Raw genomic sequence first — 7,008 nt, forward strand, 5'->3', positions numbered from 1 at the left:
TCACAGAATTCTAATTCAAATAAATTTAAGGAGAATTCACTATTTCTGAAGAAATCAATGGAAATCGTATTTACGATCACTGTCCTTCAGCCTGTCGCAGAGCAGCTGGGTGCAGTCGCAGCCCAGGCCGTGGGAGGTGTCCAATTCTTTTTATTGTCCAAGCCAACTCTTTCCATAGGAACATTCTCATGGAAAATTCACCTCTCATTCTGTCCCTGCCACTGACTTTTTAAAATTAAATTTAGCTATTTTTCTAGCAAGTCTTAAAGGAAAGAAGACAAAATGGAAGAGTCTGTTCTTCATTATAATCTTTCAGGACTTCATTATAATCTTACCCGTACCGCAAGATATCTTACGATCTTATTTATCATTTTAATTAGTTTTTCACTCACATCATGAAGTTCATTTCTGTTATCTTAATGTGTTTTATAAGATTGCACCCTTTAAATTGCTTCAGTGCTCAAACATAAAAAACAATGAGTAAACACAATGGAGTAGTTACTAAAATTTTTGTATCCATTCCTAAAACTTGACTAGTCCAAAGAGAACATTTATTAGTTTATTGAATTTTTTAAATGAAATGCTGGGCACTTGGTGGGTCTAATCAAAACCTAGGTGTCTCTTGAAAGAGGGGCAGAAGCCAACTCTCTGCCTGGTCAGGGTAGCCTCTTCTCTCCCCCTACCCCCCTACCTTAGCCTCTAGTTTCAAAGAGAGATTGGAAGATCTTGTTTTGTTTTTCTATTTTGTTATTTTAAGCATGAAGAGAGAATGCCTAAACTCCAGTTTTATTAATGAGGCAAGGAGGGCAAAGAATATTATGCATAATTTTTGTAGATGGTTTTATTCATGGAGTAGGGAAATATCTACCCCTTGTGTTTCTGAGGCCTTCTCCCTTGTCTTTCGTGATCACTTATTACAGTTGATCACTCAGAGACCACTTTTCAAATTTGGCACTGTTTCCCTGCTCCACAGTTGTGCACTTAAAGACAAATCCTTGCTACCGTTGTTGCTTTCCCTGCCCTTCCCCCCTTTAAAATATCCATCTTAGAAACAATTCCAAACATCTAAGCTCCTACTTTCTCGTGCTTCCCATCAGTTGTGTCCTCCCTTTTTAGACTCAATAGAGTAGTGTAACTCATTGTTCACAGTGGCCATTATAACACTACTGTATTTAAAGGAGTAGGAGATGGGACCGGACTCCATCATTATGGAGAATCATTGCTTTGGGTTGCCAGGTAAAGTGTAGAGCGGCATTCCTGAACCTGACTTTATTCTGACCCTCACCCTCATAGGTTACCTTTGGTCTGAAGGTAACCCCCATTATGACTGTACTTTTTAATGACAAAAAAGACCCTAAAGTTAATTTTTTAAAGTCTGATAGAATTAGGTGAGCCTTTTGAGAGAGTCATTCATTTCCTGTTGCCCAGAACATAAAGTGTTTGACATGGAATATCATATGCGTTTATTGCTGAGAAGACTGATAGAAGTTGAATCAAGGATCCTAAATTGAGAATAAGTGATTACACTATAACCAAAATATTCACTCACCTACCCATCATTAGGTGAGTGTTAACAATGTGTAACAGCCAAAACAATGTGTAAACAAATAAATGTGGCTGTGTTCCTATAAAAACTTATTTATAGACACTAAAATTTAAGTTTTATAGGATTTTGGTGTGCACAAAATAATCCTCTTGTTTTTCAACCTTTAGAATTATAAAAGTGGAGGCCACAATTTACATCCCCCAAGAGGAGAGGATGTAACTACCATTATTAAATAGCCAAAATGAAAGTAAAAGTATGACTATTATCATTTTGAGGAAGAAATTAGAGAATGTTAAGTGTCTGAATTGGCCATGCAAGGAAATCTAGACAGCACCTAAGATAATGAACCATCTCTACTTTGGGCCATGCCAGCCCCTCACATCCTTCTTAAGGTGAGCCTGGAAGCTCGTCTACCCCTTGTCGCCCCTGCTTACCATCCAGGCCCATCCCAGATATGGAGCCCCTTCCTCCACCATCTGGAATGGCAAGAGAAGGGTCAGAAGCTTTTCCAATCCTACATGCCACTTCCTCCTACCACACAACTGAGCAGTGCTCTTCTCCAATGAAGAAGATCCTTTATTCTTCTCAGGACTGAACACTCTGTAGCTGGTTCCATAGTAACACAGGACATAGCTAGGAGATGCCTGTTGGTGACAAACATCCAACTAGCTAAGCTCACTGTACCAAAGATAGATGTATTTTTGAAGAGATGATTTATATCAAGCTCAACTTAGTAGAACCCATGCTCATGATATAAACTTTAAAAACATATAGAGAAGGCAGATAACATATAAAAGCATGTTAATAATTACCATTGATACACTGTGTAGTAGACCTCCAGTCTTTTTAAGTTAGGGGTTTTGCTGATTTTTGTTTGTTTAATTTCTGTCAAACTCTGGTCAGTAGAGATACGCAAATGTGGATTTTGTCTCTTTAAGACAACCAGAATGAATCAGGAGTTGAGGTTTTGGGTCATTCCAGTCAGGTTCTCACTTAAAAGGAGCCCTTTTAAAGTAACCTAGAGCATCCTGTGGTCTACAATTAGTGCATCAGTTTTCTAGATTTAACGGGTCTGAACTATTCACTCTTTTCTGAAATGGCCACTTGATCCTAAATAGACAGCATTGATTTAACAGTTGAGTGAAAAATACTGGGTCCAGTTTGGTCTTGTTTCCCCATGTAGGCATTACTTGTATACTCATTGATTGGGTTCAGTAGTTTCCTACGTACGTGTTTCTGTGTGTGTGTGTGTGTGTGTGTGTGTGTGTGTGTTGCAGTTTTATTAATTCATTCAAGTACTTGCTTGGCACCTATTCTAGGCTCTGAGGATGCTGAAACAGTAGAGGCATGGTCCCTGAACTCCAAATATTCAGAAACTGGTAGAGAAGAAAGGTATCTAAACAAAATCTTTATGCTATGTTGTGATAGGTGATTTAACAGAAGGAGGAAGTAAACAAATTGAAAGTGCCTGAGTAAGTACAGCTAGCTCTGAGAATGTGCCAAAGTTTAGATGGGGTAAGACTTATCCATTCCGCAGTAGCATAGTGAAAAGCACAGGATTCAAAGCCATGCACATCTCTTTTCTGGCTAAAGGTAAAGTAGAGTGCCTTATCTTTTTCCTCAACGTAGTAACTACGTTGAGCCTCAGTTTTCTCATCTGTAAAGTGGGGTTAACAATACTCACTTTGCAGCTCCATACATGGAGATTAGCAAACAGCTCTCTTTCCTATTTTAGGCGCTTTTCACCAGAGGCCGTGTGTGACCAAGAAGTGCATTGCAGACTATTGGATGTAAGGGGCAGGAGGAGAGATCAGTTTTTGTGGGGTTGCGTGGGGACAGGGCACCCATTCTGAATGAGGGCCAGGGATACAGCTCACCTGGGTCAACTATTGTCCCACTCCTCCTGGGAGCTCATTTGGACAATAGGTAGTGTTATCTTTTCCCAGCAGAGCTTTTGCATATTTTACTGTCCTTACAAGTTGACTGAGGGACCTGGTCAAATTACATGCTTCTTCAGACTGCCTTTCTCTGTCGGTTTCAGTGCCCACACCAACTTGATAATTCCTCAGGGCTCACCCTAATTCCGAAGTCCTGAAAAATGTATTTAAACTTCACACCATTAAGATATCTAGGATTCTTTCCTAACGGTGAAGCAAAAAGTAGACATTTGTGAATAATGAGTGCTTAATACTTAATTTCTGGGGGTAGTGGAGTGCTTTACCTTTTAATGAAATTTTGTGTATATACTTGGTGACTAATAAATGGACATTGTGTCCTAAGTAGCCTTAAGCCATGTAAGCCATGCACATTTGGCGGGAGGCGGTATTGGAGCAGAGCATCCCTGACTGCCCTTTGTAATTCTTTCTGACTTTCGGCCTTAGAGCCGACTCACACTTGGTAGGGCTCTGATAATTTCTTTTTAGTCCACCAGTGGTGATGCGATCCAGTGGCAGTCACCTATGCCTTTTGCTATCTTGGCAGCAAAGTCATCACTGAGGGCACAAATGTTAACTAACTTGCCAGATGCCACAGCAGGAAAGAGGACAGCTATCCGACTCCAGACCTGCTGGTGGGATGGTAAGGTCTCCTGACAAAGATTTAACCAAATGGAAAATTCATGGAGAACGACAATTTCCCGAAATAGAGTGCCGGCGTGGTTGTTACGGAAAAGTGACAGCATACCAAAGCTTGTGTCCCTTTGTTTCTTCCAGGGGAGAAACCCTACAAGTGTACCTGGGAAGGCTGCACCTGGAAGTTTGCTCGTTCGGATGAACTGACGAGGCATTACCGCAAACACACGGGAGTGAAGCCATTCAAGTGCGCGGACTGTGATCGCAGCTTTTCCCGGTCAGATCATTTGGCCCTGCACCGCCGGAGGCATATGCTGGTGTGAGGAATGCTACCGTCCAGCTGAGCGTAAGAGCTGGATCTCTTAGCGGCACCCGATTCAGCAGGGCTGAACCCCCTTCACAGTGTTAACGCGAAAGGGCATCACCATCCCACGATGTCTGAAACCAGAGCAGGAAGAAGAAGGAACACGTCTCCTTTCGGTCTGAAGGTAACCCCCCTCACGACTACACGAGAACCATCTTCACACTGGCCTGGGAGCTCAGTGACACAAATGCTGAAGAGACAGGCATCGTTTTCCGTGCTGTGTACTCTGCCATTTAAAGATGTTTGTAGCTTGTACATTTTCTGAGCTGTCAGACATTTTGTTACTGATAACCTGAAAGGTCATCTACCACAAATTGATGGCTAGAGCAAGACCTTTTACATTTGGGTGATTCTCCCATCATCCCGCCCCTTGACCCCTTTTTACAGAAATTTTAGTTACTATCTAAGTAAGTTAGAACACACATCCAATCTGTTACCAGCAAGCAGCATGAAAGTAGAAAAGAAGAAGCTGTTGGAGAGGTTCCATTACCTGGAAATAAAGGGCAGTCAGCAGCCCTTCGCAATAGCGGTGGCGGCAACTAGATATCACTCGCAACTTGTCATTCTGCCATGCCCTGAAGAAAACCAACATTGAATCTTTCATTTGTTTGTCGTTGATTGTTTTCGTTTTGTTTTGATTCTGTTTTTGTTCATCTGTTCGAGCAGAGGGGCAGCGACATTTCAGTTGAAGTCTCGTCCTCCTGGTCTCTGCCCTGGCGTGGACTGGCACAGAGGTGTTCTGTAGTTGAATAGGAAGAGCCTGTCTAAAAAACTACTGCCCCACTTCAAATTGCAGTGTTCTGTCACCTAGGCATCATCTCTTCCTGCCCCTAGTATTCGATTACAAGGAATCGGGGGAAAAAAACTTTCTTAGACACACTGGCACCAAGGTAAGAGGTGAGGCTGCCCAGGCAAAGTCAGTGAACATGAAAAATCAGACAAAGCAGAGATGGAAATAATGCACCTCTTGAGGAGAAAAGCAATAATGAATAAAAGGACTCTCCTACAATAACTTCACTGAGGACTCACGTTACCAATTTTCATACCCACTAAAGGGATTGTTAAAAACACCCCAGCATTTTAGGTGTCTTGGTTACATTTACAGCACTGAGGTAATCTTTCTGCTGTTTGTTGACCTGCTTGGTTGAGTACCACAATTAAAGATTATACTCCCCTTTTCTTGTTGGAAAACAGTTATTTGGTGACTAGAAAGGCAAGGGAGGCATAGCCGGGAATTAACCCTTCAGTTAATGGGTCAGTTCTCCTCGGAACTGAGTCAGTGGAAAGGGAATGCTCCCCGTAGAAAGCCTGACATGGTGCTAGTTTCCTGTCTTGGAGAGCCAAGGAGCAGCGACTCTCCACTAGGTTCTTCTATACAAATTTCATTTCCTAAACTGTATCAGGACCCAGTGGTCCTGCGCTGGCATCTGCAGGGATACTGAACCTTACTCATCCTGTGCTGAGGGTGAGAGGAGGGTATAGTCCCATCAGCCCCCTAAAATTATGAACCTTTTTGCAACTAGTAAAGTATACAGTAATTAAAGCAATACATCACCAACAAGCATTCTTTCAGAAAAAATTATCATATTTTTTGTCCCCACTACAAGCTGGGTTTTTTTCCAGCTTTACGTGGCTGAGGGGCTTGGTGAGATTTTTTGTTGTTGTTGTTGTTATTGTCGTTGTTGTTGTTGTTAGAATTTTTTATAGCTTAACATAAAAAAGGTCTCCAGCAAAGACCCTTGCAATATATTTTAATGACAAACACTTGATTTGGGGAATTGCACAAATTAACCTCACAATCTTACTAGCTCATTTTTAAATGTTTGGACATTCTGAAATAATTTCCGGCTACAGAATTATCCTTTTTAGGATCATCTTCTAATTCAATCTTATTCCGATGAAGCAAGAACCATGAACATTGAAACAAGGACAATTTGTGTTGGATGGTATTAAAAGGAATTTTTAAAAAATGTTAAGCAACAGTATAATGATTTTTAGGTCAAATTCTGGCTTCAAAAATATGTGCTCTGTATTGTCTGCCAGGTCTGAAAAATTCATCAGGCAATTTCCCTCCAACAAGGGCTGTGATTCTGTTGATAAATAGCTTGTTTAGCTACACAATCTACTACCCACCAATCAATGGGTTTTTTACCAACTGGAAAGTTTTTACCTGTACTGTATGCAACTCCTACTTCACATGGCCTGTGATTATCAGAATAGAAAAAAGGTCTCTCGATACGGGCCTGCGTTGGTTACTGGTCAGTGACAAAGAACACAGAGAGGGACAAATACAGCCATGAACCCCCTGATGCTAGTCCCAGATCCTAGTTGGCATGTGGTAGGTGAATCACTCAAGTGAAGTATAGATTTGATGTAGTTCTGCCTGCTCTCGGAAGAGGAGCCAGTCCTTTCTCTGCCGAGAGCTGTCTTCAGAGTATTACAGGTAGACTTGGTTTTTCAGATTCATAAAACTGACAGACAGTGGAAGCTTCCTGAGTGACAGCTTGGTTTAAATTTAGCACAGAACT

General features: G+C 41.5%; 1 pseudogene; it reads left to right on the forward strand.

Annotated features, from left to right (window-relative positions):
• The window catches only part of LOC105808503, a 119,953-nt pseudogene extending 115,514 nt beyond the window's left edge, over positions 1 to 4,439 (forward strand).
• Positions 4,440 to 7,008: the final 2,569 nt, after the last annotated feature.

The sequence above is a fragment of the Propithecus coquereli genome, unplaced genomic scaffold (genome assembly GCF_000956105.1).
Source record: "Propithecus coquereli isolate 6110/MARCELLA unplaced genomic scaffold, Pcoq_1.0 Scaffold176, whole genome shotgun sequence".
In the NCBI taxonomy this organism is placed as follows: Eukaryota; Metazoa; Chordata; class Mammalia; order Primates; family Indriidae; genus Propithecus; species Propithecus coquereli.